Source organism: Pteropus medius, unplaced genomic scaffold (assembly GCF_902729225.1).
Source record: "Pteropus medius unplaced genomic scaffold, Ma_sr-lr_union100, whole genome shotgun sequence".
Taxonomy (NCBI): Eukaryota; Metazoa; Chordata; class Mammalia; order Chiroptera; family Pteropodidae; genus Pteropus; species Pteropus medius.
In genome coordinates, this window is record NW_024352785.1 from 19,588,989 (window position 1) to 19,606,620 (window position 17,632).

The following is a 17,632-nucleotide window of genomic DNA, read 5'->3' on the forward strand; positions in this document are numbered from 1 at the left end:
TTTTTTTTTTTTTTTTTTTCCTAGCGGGCTTCAGGAAATGTTTTTGTACTTACATCTGAATATGGGTATACTTGACATTCTGGGAATTCATTTCAAATCTAAAATAATACAGAAACATGGCAAAGGACAAACTTGGGGGGCTTTGGGAGGTGTCCAGTTTTCCCAGCGAACCTCCCTGCACTTATTCATTCAGCTTACTCAATGCTGGGACTAGTCTATTCCCTTTCACATTAATGAAAGGTCTGCTTTCTTTTAAACTTTCCCTAAAGCAGGAAACCTGGCCATTTATATAAGCTTTAATGCCCTTTTTTTCTAGTTCAATAAGCTGAGAGAGGTGGAAAGTCAAACAAAGCTACAATTAGGTACGCTGGGAGCTAATTGCTAATACATTTAAAAGGAAATGAGCCATTGTGAGAAAAATCCTGCCATGAATGTTGGGAGTTGGTTGTCCTTTTGAAGGACTAGAGCTAGCAAAGGCCAGTGAATATAGGGACCAATTTTATAAAAGCCACAAACAGATAATTACTAAAATGTGAATCTGAGCATTTAATTTCTTTTAGTTGCATTTATTTTTTTAGGAATGTATTAATAAAAGCACAAAAATGATATTGTTATAGTGAATATAAGAAAAACTTTAACCTTCATAATTAAAATAAACAGTTGGCAATACCTTTTGAATTCTTCTATTGTTCTGTTCATCTTTTTGTTTCCCATTCATTTTGACAAGTCACTTTTACCTATGACTTGTATCAGGAAATAACTATATGCTTGTATGTCTTCTTGGAATATTCATATAAAAAAAGTTCCCAGATTCAGACATTCTCTGAAATAATATCTTCATTTGAGGCTTAACAGTTAGCCACTGAAGGCACAGTTGTACAAATTAAAATCTACCAGTTCCCTGAGAGACCAGAATTCTAACATGAATTGACTGCATGAGGAGCAAATATATAATGTGGTTAGTTGCCATCAGATTTAATCCAATAAAATAAAACCACGTGTGCAAAATCAGGACCTGTTGCATCTTGTGTTGCTATCTTAGTGCAGTGCATCGTCATAAAACTGAATGTGGATTCAGAAGAGAAAGGAAACTAGAACAGCTGTACTTTGATTATTAATAAATTGATCAATCGCTTCTGGATAAAGAAGGCAAAAAAAGAGAAGAGCACAAAGTACAGCAGCAAGAAGCAAAAAAGTGAAGGACCAAAAATTTTGCTTTTTAATCCTCTTACATCTAAAGTTATACCAACAATAAAGGCACTTATGGGGGGCCCCTGGATTGATCCAAATTCTTAAAATTTAGGAACTTAAGTCTTCCATTTAAACAGTAACTCTTATTTCCGGGCATTTCCTTTCATAACAAAGAACTTCTTTGTGCTCTACTTCCAAATACCCTTCTTGACAATAAAGAGAGTACAAAATTGAAAGATGTTTGACATTTTTCTTTTTCAAGGAAAAAAAAATCTGGAACAGAGAACACATGAAATGATATTAAATTTGTGGTTTTTGTGTTAAATACTTTGTACAAAAACCCCATGTTTCACGATTCTCATTAGAATTAAATTGCAACTTTAAAAAGTTAGCTTCAAAATTATATGTAAAAGGCTCTCATTAAAATGTCTAAGAATTCTATATGAAAAATAGAATATTTTTCATTTATTTTTGGGATAAATCTCTCCCCTCAATATAAAAAATTAAAACATTTATGCTTTTTAATTTTACTGTAGTTCATGCCCAATATTCATCCATGAATTTAAATTTAAATTTAACATTTATATTAAGAAAGATGCATTTAGCTCTTTTGTAGTTTTAGTTCTTCAAGATCATATGTCATAATCATATTTGGAAGTATTATCTTTTCAAATATAAAGTGTATGTTGCCTAGGTATAAACAAGTGTGCCCAAGTCTACTCATGGGAAAAGGCAGTCTTAATGAGAATTGTTTTCATTCCTGCTCTGCATATCTATTGCGCCCTCTTCCACTTACCTACCCTTGAACTTTTAAAAAAGAGTTTATTTATCAGTTTGGAGGCTTGGTCTGCGAATATCAGAAAAATTGATCCAAACTGACATAAATCAGAAATTTAATAGCCTGCATATCTGGAAGTCCCGAAGGGGCATGGACTTCAGGATTGGTTTAAGCCAATGGCTCTTGATCATCTTCTGTGAGATATGCTCAACTACACCCTTCTCTGTGCTTTGACTGCATCCTTAGGCTGCCTTCCTTGATCGATGCAGAATAGCTGTAGCAGTTCTAGGTTAGAGCTTTGACTAGAACATCTAGCAGAAGAGAGGGTGGCTCTTCCTATAGTTTTCTCCTAAGTGGAAGAAAACTTTTTTCCAAGGAGAATCCAAGCAAATCTTTCTTTTTGTCCTAATGTCTTGAACTGAATCACATGCCAATTTTTGAAGGACTCCTCTAGTTAGGAGAATGTGCTGATTGGCATGGCCTAGAGTTCTGAACCAGCTACTGTGGCAAGTGAAATTCAGTTAGCTGTAAACTAATAAAAAACAACAAAAGCAAAGCAAAAAATAGCATGGGTAAAGAATGAAAAGTATACCAGAATGGCTGGCAAACTAATGGAATATAAGCTTAACTAGTTAGTCATATGCCAGATTCTGAGGAGCATTCTCAAGGACTTTGGCTTTTATCCTGAGGTGATTAATGGTGTCTATGAAGGAGTTTAAGTTAAACAAGAGCATTTGATAAGCAAATCAATATTTTAAAAGACACTCCTTGAGTTTAATGTGGATAGATAATAAACAGCTCAGTGATAAATGATAAGAGCATGAAATAGGCTTTATAAGGAGGAAGAGAACACATATTCAAGAGATATCTAGAAGGAGAAATCATATAGGACTTTGCTATGGGATAAAAATCTCAGCTTTCTACCTTAATTGATAAGAGAAATGATGGTAACATTATTAACAGACAATGTGACACAGAGGGAAGAACACATTTTGAGGTTAAATTGATTTTTGGACATTTTGAACTTGAGATGTTTTAGAGAAATTTTTAGCTTCTTAGTTAGAAATGTAGAAATTCTAACCAAGCAGCTAAAATTCTGAAATTCACTAAAGACATAAGTTGTAAAGAGGTATACTTGTGGTTTATCACCGACTCTACGAATTGCACTCTGAAGTCGTAACAATAGATGAGATCTCCAAAGAAGACACAGAAATGAAAAGAGTTGAACTTAAGGAAGGAACTCTCAGAATCACCACTGTCTAAAAGTCAAAGGAAGAAAAGCCAGTACAGGAGGCTGGGAAAGAAAGGTCAGGGAGGTAAGAGGAAGAGGAAGGGGAATGAAGGCTAAGAAAAAAAATGCTGCCACAAAGGAGTGAGTTTTAAGTGTGCCATGGAAGAGTAAAGAAAGAGGACTGGAAAGTATTTGGTAATTTGAAGACGCTGAACACATTTTTTTTTTTTTTTTAAAGAAACGAGATCTAAAACCATAGATTTATCTGCCAACCATGACAATTGAGCATTTGTCAACCAACATTTTACAAAATATTTACTGTAATCCATCAGAAGCAAAATATAATAATAATTTTGGTAAGTGCCAAGTGATCAGAGTACTACTGAATCTTTTAAAGAACATTGGCCCCAGAGATTCTGGGTCAGAATCTGGTGGCGTAGTTAAGGCTGTATATAAAGTAGTCCATGTAAATAATTATTATGGAGAACCTGAACAAATAAAGAAGAAATTTTGTTTTTAAAAAAAGTATTTTAGAATATTTTCCAAACCATGCTGAAGAACAGTATATATTTGGCCTATTCTTGTATAATTTGGGAGCAAAGTATTTGTCATGAGGCTGATTCCTCTGGTCTCAATAATATAATTGTTAGAAATTGAAAAACTTGAGGACTAAACTTAAAATGTTTTAGCCAAAATAGCTACCTACTTCAAGCTTTATTAAGGAAAACAGGTATTGTCAAAATGATAAAATAAGATATGATGGAAAAATTAACGTTTCTTTCCCTTTTCAGATTTTGAAATCATGGTATGTATCAGTCGTACTCGGAATTTCATTATATATTTATAAATGGCTTCATTTAAATATAATATGTGTGGTAATACAATTCACCCACTTAAAGTATGAAATTCAATGGTTTTTAGTACATTCGCAGAGTTGTGCAGCCATCACTACAACCTAATTTGAGAACATTTTCATCCCTCCAAAAGCAATTCCATTCCATTAGCAGTCACTCTCCCTAACTCCCTCCAAGACTTAGGCAGTAATTAATATATAACTAATAGATCTATAACTAATAATAACTAATCTGTCTGATTTGCCTGTTACAAACATTTCATATAAATGGATTCATAAAGTATATGATCTTTCATGACTGGTTTCTTTCACTTAGCATGTTTTCAAGGTTCATCCATGTTGTGGCATATATCAGTACTTCATTCTTTCTAATTGCTGATTAACATTCCACTGTATATATGGGTCCCAAGCCTGGCGGGTCCCAGGTCTGGCTGTGATCCAGGCTCACGGCTAGGAATAGGGCCCCAGGTTTAGAATGTTACATTAGTGTAGCAGGGCGCCTGCACCTAAAATATTTAAACATAATTCAGCTTATTGTATCATGTATGTGTGGCTGAATGCCACTATTGTACTCTGATATGTGAGGAGCCATGCGGTCTCCTGGAGAGCAGAAGGGGAGCACAAGAAGGGGAGCACAAGAAGAGCCGAAGCAGAAGCCCACTCCCTGCAATAGATTGCACTTCTCCCAAAAGAACTTTGCTTCACACAAAAAGTTGGTGCCTGCCGTTTCATTCTCACGTCGACCTTCTATGCATTCTTCCAACTGGGCGTCTCACTATTGAACCTTCCCTTCTTGATCAGCTCGGCGCTGACAGTATGGGTATACCACATTTTATTTATCTATTCGTCATTTGGTGGATATTTAAGATGTTTCCATTTGGGGGCTGTTAAGGATAAAGCTGTTGTAAATATTTGTGTACTAGTTTTGTGTAGACATACGCTTTCATCTCACTTGGGTATATGCCTTTAAGTAAAATTGCTGAGTCATTTAGTAACTCTATGTTTAACTGCTTAAGAAACTCTCAAATTGTTTTCTAAAGCATTTGTTATATTTTACATTATTAGCAATGTATAAAGATTTCAATTTCTCCACATACTTGCCAACACTCATTATTATTTTTTTTATTGTAATGGTATGAAATAGTACCACACTGTAGTTTTGGTTTGCATTTCCCTAATGACTAATGATGAGCATATTTTCATGTGCTTTTATATAGCTTCTTTATAGACTATACACTCAATTATTTTGCCCAGTTTTTAATTATTTGTCCTTTATAATTGAATGTAAGAGTTCTTTAGATCTGTTCCATATCTGATACATGATTTGTATATGAATTTCCATATTAACCTTAGGATTAGATTGCCAATTTCTACAAAAGCAGCAAGTTGAGATATTGACAAGGGTATTACATCTATAGATCAATTTGGGAAGTATTACCATCTTAATATTAAGTTTTCTGGTCTATAAATATGGGATGTCTTTCCATTTATTTAGATCTTTTATTTCTTTCAACAAGGTTTTGTAGTTTTAAGTGTAAAATTCTTTTACTGCTTTTGTGAAATTATTCCGGAACATTTTATTCTTTTTATCTTACTGTAAATAAAACTTTCCTTAGTTTTATTTTTAGAATTTTAAACACTAATTTTTATATATTGATATTGTATAATAGCAACCTAGCTAAACTCATTTATTGGAATGAATAGTTTTTTAGAGGATATCTTCTCCACTTTAGTGGATATCTTATTCACTTCAGTTGTCCACTAAAGGCATGTCATCTGCAAGTATGTGGTTTTACTTCTTCCTTTCCAAACTGAATACTTTTAATTTCTTTTTTCTTACTTATTGCCCTAACTAAAACTTCTAGAACAATGTTGAATAGAAATTTCGAGAGTGGACATCTGTTTTGTTTTTATCTCTGGGGAAGCATTCATTCTTTTGCCAGTAAGTATGATTTTCAGAAATGCCCTATCAGGTTGACGATGCTCCCTTTTTTGGGTGAATTTGTTGATTATTTTTATCATGAAAGGGCATTAGATTATTTTTAAATGCTTTTTCTGCATCTAATGAGATGACTGTATGGCTTTGTCCTTTATTTTACTTACATATTCACTTGATTTACAGATGTTGAACTAACCTTGTATTCCTAGAATAAATCTTAACTGATGATAATACATAATCCTTTTTGTATGTGGCTGCATTTGGTGTGCTAATATTTTTTAAAGATATTTACATCTATATTCATAAGCAATATTAATCTACAGTTTTCTTTTCTGGTACATTTTTTGTCTGGTTTTGGTATCAGGGTGATATTGTCCTTAAAGAATGAGTTGGGAGGCATTCCTACCTCCTCTATTTTTGGGAATACTTTACAACATACTGGTATTAATTTATCTTCGAATGTTTGGTAGAATTTACCATTAAAGCCATCGGGGCCTTAGATTTTCTTTCTTTTTGAGAAATTTTTAAATCTCTTTACTTGTTATACCACGTTTATATTGTTATTATCAACTCAGATTTCTATTTCTTTTAGGGTCAGTTTTGTTAATGTGTGTCTTTCTAGGAACTTGTCTTTTTTTGGTCTATGTTATATAATTTAATGGCATAGTGTTGTTCACAGTATTACTTTATGATCACTTTTACAGGTCAGTGATATCCCTTCTTTCATTTGTGTTTGAGTCTTCCTTCTTTTTTTCTTGTTCAGTCTAAAGGATCATTAATTTTATGTTGATCTTTTCAAACCATCAACTATTGATTTTGTTGACATTCTCTATTGTTTTCTAAGCTCATCTTCACTTATTTCCACCCTTTGTCTTCCTTCTGCTTGCTGTGATTTTAGTTTTTTTCTTTTGTTTCTTAAAGTGGAAGATTTCTTCTTTTTAATATAGGTATTTACAACAGTAGATTTCCCTCTGAGGACTGCTTTAAATTAATCTCACAAATTTTGCATGTTTTGTGTGTGTTCATTCACCACAAATTATTTTCCAATTTTCCTGGGATTCTTCTTCGCACAATTGGTTATTTCGGAATCTGTTGCTTCATTTCCACATTTATGAACCTTCCAAACTTCCTTCTGTTATTGATTCCATTTAATTCTATTGTGGTTGGAGCTCATCCTTTATATGATTTCAATGCTTTTAAATTTTTTGAGCCTTGTTTTATGACCTAGCATATGGTCTATCTGGAGAATGTTCTGTATGCATTTGAGAAGAGTATATATTCTGCTCTTTTGGGTGGAATATTCTTTATGTGTCTGTGAGATCTAATTAGTTTATAGTGTTGTTCATTGTTCTATTTCCTTGACATTCTGTCTAGTTGTTGTATTAATTTTATCCATTAATGAAAGTGGGTTATTGAATTCTCCATTATTATTGATACATTATCTCTTTCTCCCTTCGATTCTGTCAGTTTTGCTTCACATATTTGGGCCTCTGTTGTTAGGGCATATATATTTTTATAACCATTATAAAACTCTGATGGATTAATTCTTTTATCATTATGAGATATCCTTATCTCTAGGAACATTTTTTTACTTAAAGTCTATTTTGTCTGATAATAATTTAGCCATTCTAACTGGTTGTCATTTGTATGATATATCTTATTTCCATATTTTAATCTTCAACCTATCTACATTTTTAATTCTAAAGTATATCTTCTGTAGAGTGCAAAAGGCACTCATTGGTCAAATGATGTGCTTATGGCCCCTTAGACAGTGAGATTTTTACCCTTTAGTGTTGGATGTATGTGGCTTAGAGGTTGCTAGTTCAAGGACTTTATAGGGTTTTTTGTTTTTTGGGTTTTTTTTTTTTTGCTCCGTGTTCAGCCAGGAACAAGAAGCTTGGAGGTTGCCTTTTTGATCTCTTTAGAGAGGACACAGCCTTGAACATGCACATAATTTCTGTCAGAAATGACTGTGCTATTATTTTTAAGCCCCGCTCCCTAGGAGTCATCCTTGGGTCAGAGTAGCTTAAATTATTCAGTGTTTGGTCATAAGCTGTGTTTAAGTTCTTTGTGCCATGAAGCTTCTGCCTGTGTTGACGGGTCTGTGTGTGGCTTGAAGAATGCTTTCAAGTCTGTCACACATCCTACTCTGATTAATCCTTAGTGGGTTTAGCCTACTTTTCTCAAACCTCAGAGTTGACAATGATCCTAGTAGGGCTCTTCTGAGCTGTCTCTTTCCCTAATTCTATTAAATTTCTGGCTGTTCTGCTGTTTTGCTTGAATTACAGAGAGACTAACCTCTTAATTGCTTTCCACCCAAATCTCTAGTCTCAGTTCCAAATAAAGTTGTTTCCTCAGGCAGAGCTGAGGGGCTCTTAGTCCTCTGGCCTGCCTTTCTTTTGGGCAAGCAGGGATGCTGGGAGCACATTCTCATTTCACCTAGAGTGATGCCTTTGCTTTAATAGTGAGTACTGGAGGAAGGAAATTGGCAGCTCCTGGTATTCTCAATAAACCTCTCCCTGAGTTAAACCTCTGCTTTATGAGCGAGTTGAAGTTGGGGCATTTGGATAACCACTATTCATGGCCTGTTGCACTTAGAGTACAGCTTCCACTTAAGGGTTGGTGCTGGGTAGAGAAGGGAGAGCAGTCCTCTCTATCACTCTCATTTAGATGACAGCTTTTGTAAATGAACTCAGAGTAGGGAAAGGAGATAAGAAACCTGGGTAACCTGGCCCTCCTGAGGTAAAACCATAGCTCCAGAATGTTAGCTGAGGATGGAGGCTGGCCTCTGTCTTCCTGGCTGCATCCACATGAAGTAGAGCACCCAGGTAGATCTGGAATACAGAGGTGGGCAGTGGTGGAAAGGGAGCATGTTGTGGCTCAAATACTGTTTGACTCTTGCTGTTCTTACCAAGATTTAATAGATTTTCTTGTATTAATATCTATTTGCTATATGCCCTTAGGAGAATTTCAGGGGCTTAAAATTATTGTGTGTGTATGTTTCCAAAATAAATTTCACCAGTTATATTCTTGTTTTGCTTGGGACAGGGTCTAATGAGGTCCTTTCTTCACCATTCTGGAAGCCTCACCCTCCCATGCCATAAACTTTTTCACTTAACTCAGGTTTTCTACTTTAGTATGAATCATGAACCATTGGAGGAGATATTACTTATTACATTATTATTATAACCAAGAAACCTGATGTATTAACTTATTCAGACCTGTCAAGTTAGCATGCAACTATTTATTTTTTTATATACAATTTATTTGTGAGGTGGTGGGCAGATATAATCCCTAGAATCTTCTTGTGAATTTTTTCTCATACAGTATAAGAGAACAGATCAAATCTGGTAAGAACAGCTGTGAAATTTTTGAACTATCACTTTGTTTTACCTTCAGCTCTAATTGGTAAATATTAGCTTTGGCTCTGTCCTATGCCTCGATCAAGTGTACTTTTATAAAAAAGGTTGATTCTGACTAAAATTTAGACACATTCATTTATGAATTTATTAAATAATTGCTGATTAAATGCCTTCAATTTTTCACATACCATGTATCAATTATATATAATCTCTAATCTTCATGAATTTATAATCTTTTAAGTAGATAAATGTAAAACAAGGCACAATAATAGATGACTAACAATATGCTACCTGAATTCAATTACTTATAACTAATGAGCCATAAAAAGATGTAATTTCTTTAATAAAAAATTTGTTTGAAATAATAATGAAAATGCTATTCATTCTTTAAAACTTTCAACTTTCTTTAAATATCAAACAATTAAGATTTAATTAGGCATCTACTATTCACTTAAGAACATATTAAATAATTGCCGAATAAAGGCCTTCAATTTGTCACATACCATGTACCAATTATACATAATCTCTGACCTCCATCAATTTATAATCTTTTAAATAGGTAAATGTAAAACAGAGCACAATAATAGATGATGAACAATATGCCATCTGAATTCAATTTTGAGAACCAGGAAAAACTCTTGGAGGATATAGCTGTTGATAAAGAACCCTGTAAAATGAGGTAGAGCTTTAACGTGCAGAGAAGATGAGTGGAGGTTGTACCAGAAGGAGGAAATACTATGAGCGAAAGTATGGAGGTGGTCAATTAAAAAGTACAGATGAGGAATGAACAGTTTCCCATGATCTGAGGGTATGCTTAAGAGAGTGGAAAATACAACTAGAAAGTTAGAATGTCATTCTCAGGAATCTGTCCTTGTAGCAATGAGGACGAATCGAATCATTAAGCAGGGAAAGAGAATAAGAATTTTACTTTTGGCAAAGATATCTGCCAATGTTGATAAAGGAGAACAGGGCTCGGGTAAGAACGGGTTCAGGGACAGTAGAGGTAATGATTTGGTATAAGCTCCAGTTAATGAGGGTAAGACTAGAAGGGGAAAGAATAAATTAAAGGAATAGTCTGAAAGAAGAAGCAAGGATAAAGGAAAGGGACAGCAAGTTTTCATTGCTGAGCTATTGTTAATTAGTGAAATACAGAAAAATATTTTTGGAAAAGGAAATAATTTTATCATTAACATTTTGAGTTAATAACATCTAGAAAACAGGTGAAAATTTAGGGTGGATTTTAGAAAGTGATCAGCATCTAAGCATAACGATAGTTGAAACTATCAATGTGAATAAAATCAGTAACACACAATTATAAAGTGAAAAGAAGTTGTTAGAAATAGTTTCTGGGAGGATATATTCGTTTGAAGAAAAAGAAGAAAGTGAAGATAAAAAAGAGATCACTGAAAAGCTATTTAAATTTTTAAAAAGTCAAATGAAGTAGGCAGAATAATGGCTCACCAAAGATGTCAGAGTCCTAATCCTGGTACCTGTAAACAGGTTAGTTTACATGACAAAGGGGAAGTAAGATGCTAATCAGTTGATTTTGAGATGGGTAGATAATCGTGGATTATCTGGCCCTGGGTCCAAAGTAATCAAGGGTCCTTATAAATGGAAGAAGAAGGCAGAGGTGTCAGATTCCAAGAGAGACTTGAAGATGCTACACTGCTAGCTTTGAGGATGGAAAGAGGTCACAAGCCAAGGGATGAAGGCAGCTTCTAGAAGCTGGAAAAGAAAATGGACTGTTCCTTAGACTAGCAGAAGGAATGTTGTCCTACTGATTCCTTGATTTCAGCCCAGTGAGACGTATTTTGGACTTCTGATCTGCAGAACTGTAAAATAATAAATCTGTGTTGTTTTAAGCCACTAAATTTTTGGTAATATGTTACAACAGCATTAGCAAATTAATACATCAAGGAACCATATTTAAGGAGAAACGGTAATCAAGAATAGCAAATGTTATGAGGGATTCAAGAAAAAGATAAAGATATAAAAAGATAAAAATAAGTAGGTGGTGAGAAACTTGAGATTGCTGGTATAAATTAAGCTTTTAGAAAATTTTACAGTGAAGAAAGTCAGAAAGAAAGTATAATGAGAAGTGACCAAAAAGATGGAGGAAGAGAGGTTTTGTGCTAATGTGTTTTAGGTTAGCCTTTATTGTAGGTCTGAAGAGAAAGAGGAAAGACAAGAGAGGCAAGCTAGAAACTGAACTAATTAATGGCAAGAGTTAGAAGGGGTCTTGAAAGGTGACGGAATTAAGTGCAGAGCTGGAGTATTTTGCTCTGGAAAGATGGGAGGACATTTCATCAAAGGCAGGGAAAATGGAAAATGAGGATGTAGTAATATAGGGAATCTGAGGTTGAATAAGTTCAGGTCAAATAGCTTCGGCGTTCTCAATAGAAAAAAATAGAGTACAGATGTTACAAAACTTGAATGTGCATACGAATCACCTGGATGGCTTATTAAACATGTAGATTTTGACTTCTAGTCAAGATGCTTTGGTACTCCCCCCCCCACACCTTTTGCTCTAAACACGTAATGGTGACAGATGACATAAAAAAGAGAAAACAAAAAGACCCAGCTGGTCTCAAAATACAAGATAAACATTTCCTTGGGCCAGAAATAGAATTGCAAAGCAGTGAGTACAGCTGAAACCAGAGGTTTGCTGGACTCCTTCCCCAGAAGCTTCCAGTGATGGCCAGGAGATTAGGGTTATACCCGATGACAATATGGTGCGATAAAAACTGAAGTAGGAGAGAGGCAGAGGAGCAAAGGGTCAGGAAAGACTCCACAGGAAAGTGATAATTGAACTAAGCTATAACAGATAAGTAGGCCTCCAACAGGCCATAAAAATGAAATGGAATATTGTTTTCCAAGCAGAGGAATAAGCACATACAAAGACAAGGCAACAGGGAGTATAATTTATTTGAGGAACTAAGTACATGTTAATGTGTCTGAATCAGAGTGTATAGAAAGAAATGAAGCTAAAGAGATAAGTGGAGGATGATTTGTAGGAACTTAATCCGGAGAACAGGAGACTCAAATAGAAGAGTGAAATGACCAAATTTGTGCTCTAAAAAGGTCACTGTGCAATGTGGAAAAAAGAATGCAGTGCCAACAAGTACGAGGTAGGGAGAACTCACAGAAAGCTGTCTCAGTAATCCAGAAGAGAGACAGTGGTGATGAAGGCAGAGAGAAATGGATGAATTAAAAATCTATTTAGGAAGTAGAATCTATCCAAATGTCTTTGTGACAAAATAGTAGTGTCAGGAAATGGAAGGAAGTATCACGAGTAGTAACCAGATTTAGGTCCTGGGCAAGAGGCTGGAAGGTTGGATCAATCACTGAGATGAGGCAGGTGTAGAGTGGGTGTAGTGGAGCTAAAGACTCAGTCTGTGTATGCTGAGTGTGAGGTAATTGTGGGACATATGAAGTATACATGCCTCGTAGGCAGCTGAATACAAAGGCAGAAAAATCGGTGTTCTATTTTTGAGAGCCAACTGCATACAGATGATTCTTTCTGTAGGAATGGGAAAAGTCCACCTAGTGATCTTGATGAAATGAAATTTACTTGACTGGTGAGGATATTCCCTAGATTACAATGGGTTTTTAGAGTAAGTCAGAAGAAAGTAGAGAACAACTATAAATAATTCCAAAGTTTGATGTGAAGAGGAAGGAAAAGAGAGGGCAGTGGCCCAAGGGGAATGTAGAAAGAAAAGGATTTTTTTTTTTAGGATAATGGAAAACATGAGGGGCTGTACAAAGGATGGAAGCCTGTCATCTATCATGTAATATCAATATCTTTGTGTTATTTCAGGGTTTTACTATAGAAAGATTATCTATTCCTTCTTGGTCTCTTTTTTCTCATTATTGATCTGGGAAGCACATTTAAAATAGTCCCAGTCTATTAACACTAATAAGCACTAAAGGAACTTTTTAATTAAGATTTTTTTGGTCTATGTAAGCACAATAACAGCATTTTTAACAGGCTGCTACTGTAGCAATGTAATGAACGGTTCCCATTTGGCCTGAAATCAATAGTGCATCTTTCTAAACACTAATTTGGAGTAACTCAGGCATGGAGTAACGGCAGCAAGAAGCAATTCCATCGCAGTGCTTTTTAACATTACAGCAACAGTTGGAAAGCTATTTCTATTTCAAAATATGTAAAAGTTACTGATAACATAGTCAAACATTATGAGCTTAAATTTTTGGTCTGCATTCCAAAATGATATTTCTTGGGAAGTGTAGCTATTTACTAGTAGTGGCTTTTTCTTTCTTTTCTTTCCTTTTCTTTTTGTCTTTTTCTTTATTTTTAATTTACTGAGAGTGGAAACATTTTGTTATCCTTTGTTAGATCTATATGAATAAGACCAAATTATTACAAGTTTTAAAATACTGAAGACTTAAAATGATGATGCTGAGCTTCTGTAAGAAAATACTTTTAACAACTGAGTGGTGAGCTGTTAAAAAACTATGGCATCCAGAATCTTTCTTCCAATCCTCCCTGCCTTCCATAATTACCTAAAAAATTTAAATACAGTAAAATGAAATTGAAAGACTCCCTTAATGTTGGGTAAAACCTACAATTTCAACAACACAAAAGTCAGGAAATTCCAAAGTTAAATTTACTATAACCATTTGGACTTGGCAAAGATGCAAGAATTTAATATTTCTGTTCCCATTTTTCTTGTTAAACATCAGTACATTAAGATGTAATCATAAAACTCTCAGGATTTTAAAAATATTCTGGCATAATGCAGTAAGAACCTTAATTTAAGAAATCTTGATCTTTTATCAATACTCTAATGATGTATCATCATTAATGGCATTAGGTGTAAAAGAAATCTGTCCTATATTCCATTATTAAATTATCATATATTCATTAACCTCTGTACTTTTCATACCTATTACCATAAAAGGAAATAACTCAACAAAAATGGTATGCTCAGTTACTAAGACACATGAGCAATTCTTACAAAGGAAGTTAACCTTTGAATTGGCACTGTTGTATTTTCTTGGGTTTGGCTGATTTCCTTATTCACCTGACAGATTACATTGATATATAGCCAGTTTAAATTCAATAAGTAACCATGCATACATTGAACTACACAGACATATCTGTGCATATGCACAAAATGAGTTGTATAAGTATAGATGTGTGAACACGGAGAAGTCAGTCCTAAGGCTCAGCCTGCAAAACACATACTTTGATCTGTTTAAGGGGGTGATAAAGATGCATGAATCCAAAGAATTCCCTGTTAGCGTTCTCTGACCCAAGTGGCAAATTCAAAATGGCTGACTGGGGAGGCTTGCCAAGATTGTGACTGGATGTCACTCAGGTCCCATTCTAACTAGGCTATTGCAGTACAAAGATTTTCACTACATACTTGAATGATTATTTTATGATACAGAGAGAACTGTTGCTTATCCATGTAAGTTATCTGGACAATTCTCACCAAAACACCTCAGGGGTCTTCACTGAGATTTTGAAAGAGATATATGTTTGGAAATCCCTTTTCCTTAAATTACTCAGAGTACCAGTTTGATGATTTATGCAAAAATTAACCTTTTGCTTGTAGACTTAGAACTCTAAGTCATGAAGTTAGAAATGTTTTCAACAGTTTTGTATAAACAGAATTTATGGTAATGAGTATTTGAAACCATGAGAGCATGGATTTTTATGTTTTGTTCATTATTCTAGAGAAGTATGCCAGGAACTCAATAAATATTTTTCTGAATGAATGATTCTGTCAACAGTGCCCTCTGGACATGGTGGCTCCAAAGCCTAATACTTTTATTGATGATTTGGGAAACCTGTCAATGCTGAGTTCTCTTACTTCTCACCGTTGATCCTAGAGGTACCTCCTCTATCTGGCTACTTACAACTCTCCCAGGTTTCTAACAGTTTATCCCCAGGCTAGGGTCACCCACTCTCCAGGAGTCTGTGTGGCGAGAGCCTTTTCAAGACCATACAACCCATCTTCTTTCTGTGAGGTCCTCACCTGGCAGATGGGAAACTCAACTCTGGAAATGCAGAACTAAGACTTTTCAGATATGAGTCAGGCTTCTCTTCTTATAGTCTCCTCTCCCACAATCAAGTTCATAGACAACACATTCCAAAAATGGTCCTCGCTACCATTCTCTTCAACCCCTTTAAAGATTCTCTCATTTTACACACGTGAGGGAGGTATGAACCACAAAAGGCAGAACAATCTTCCCATTTCTCTTCACCCCCTTCTTTTCTCTCTCATCTCAATCTTACTGCTTACAAGTTATGCAAATGATAAAGACAGTAGTTACATACGCATAGTATAGTAATATTCCTAAAAGAATACCACAATGAAATTTTAATTACCTTCTTAAGAGAAACATATTCTAGAATACATTTTATTCATGAGATACACATACTTTCTTGATCCCAGATAGAAATATTAATATTTAATTAGCTAGCCACTACAAATAGAGTATATATACTAGTATACTAGCCTACAAATAGAGTATATATACTAGTATAGGATTTATATAAAATTGTAACATATTTTGTGGAAAAAAACAATCTTCCATCTTGAAGCTATAAGGGAAATAAACATACCAAAATATTTTTAAATTATAAAATCAAATTTCAAATAAGTGCCAGAATGCTTTACTTCCTGTTTTTCTTTATTAGTAAATTATGAAAAATATTTTTTTCTATCATGGTAAATTAAGGGAAAATATTCCATGTGGGAGAAAAATTATGATAATCTAATTTGGAATAGTTGTATTCTATGAGTTTGTTAACTTGAATTAATTTTCTGAGCCTACAACTAAATAGTCACAATATGGTTTTACTAAAGTATTGGAGAAGAATTTTTTAGCAAACTTAAAATGTTTTCTATTACAAAGTATCTTCAAAGGCTTCAAATATGTTGTGCTCAGAACACATCAAAACAAGAAAGCAACTTCTGATACATTTTTTGAAATATCATTGAAAGCATTTTCTTATATGCCTTCATGTTAAAACAGAACCTATTTATGTCAAGCATAGCAGTAGCTTTAGAAAAAATTTGTTCATATTTTTCTCTTGAAAAATTACATTTAAAAAATAAAATATAATACTGACTGCAATAGCATGTACATCCCTTTTTTTTCAAGTGCTGCATTGATTCATGTCTCACACACCATACAGGTAAGTGCATAAAGGTAAAAACCTGGAACAATGTTACTGATGTTGACAGAATTTTCTTTTTTCTAACTTTAGGAAAGAATGGGTTTCCAACTGCACTCTAGTGATAGTAGAGAAGATTAAAAAAAGCAATACTATAAAGAAGGGTAGGAAGAATAGAAAGTGATAATTGGAGGTAAGACCTAGAAAGAAAGATAATAGAGCTAAATTTATTATAACCTTATCTGCCCATACCTTTCTCATTTGAACTCTTGTTGAGCTAAAATAATGGCGACTCTGAGTTCTAGGTTAGAGTACTTTTATTTTTTGGAAGTCAAATAGCTTTCTAATAATAATGATGATGATAAAGTAATAAATCTTACAATGTCATTTCCCAAATTCTAATCATTAAAGAACCACATCTCCATACCTATTGCTATATCCTTGAATCACCTATATTACATTTTACTTAATATATTTCTCTATATATTCTCATTTAAAGATTTAATATGAAAGGATTTTTAGGGCAGTAAAAATACTCTGTATGTTACTATAATGATACATGTCATTTTACATTTGTCCAAACTCTATATATAATGATACATGTCATTTTACATTTGTCCAAACTCTATATATTTCTCTATATATTCTCATTTAAAGATTTAATATGAAAGGATTTTTAGGGCAGTAAAAATACTCTGTATGTTACTATAATGATACATGTCATTTTACATTTGTCCAAACTCATGGAATGTACAACATCAAGAGTGAACCCTAAGGTAAACTATGGACATTGGGTGATTATGATGTATCAGTGTAGGTTCATCAACTGTAACAAATGTACCACTCTGGTAGGGGATGTTGATAATGGGGGATACAATACATTCATGAGGGCAGGGAGTATATAGGAAATCTCTGTACCTTCTTCTCAATTTTGCAATGATCTTAAAACTGCTCTAAGAAAATGAAGTCTTTATTAAAAAAATTTAATATAATCTTTGTTCAAATAAATGTTTCCAGGAATAACATCCACAAACACATGGTTATGATGTACTAGTTTTTTTTTCCTTAAAACATTTTATTAAAATTATTATAACTATTAAGATGAAACTTGTTTGTCCATGATCCACC

At 34.1% G+C, this 17,632-nt stretch overlaps 1 protein-coding gene across 1 annotated transcript in view; it reads right to left on the reverse strand.

Annotated features, from left to right (window-relative positions):
• Positions 1-17,632, reverse strand: part of FBN2 (fibrillin 2) — a 257,218-nt gene that overhangs the window by 120,125 nt on the left and 119,461 nt on the right. The gene's annotated exons all lie outside the window — the stretch shown is intronic.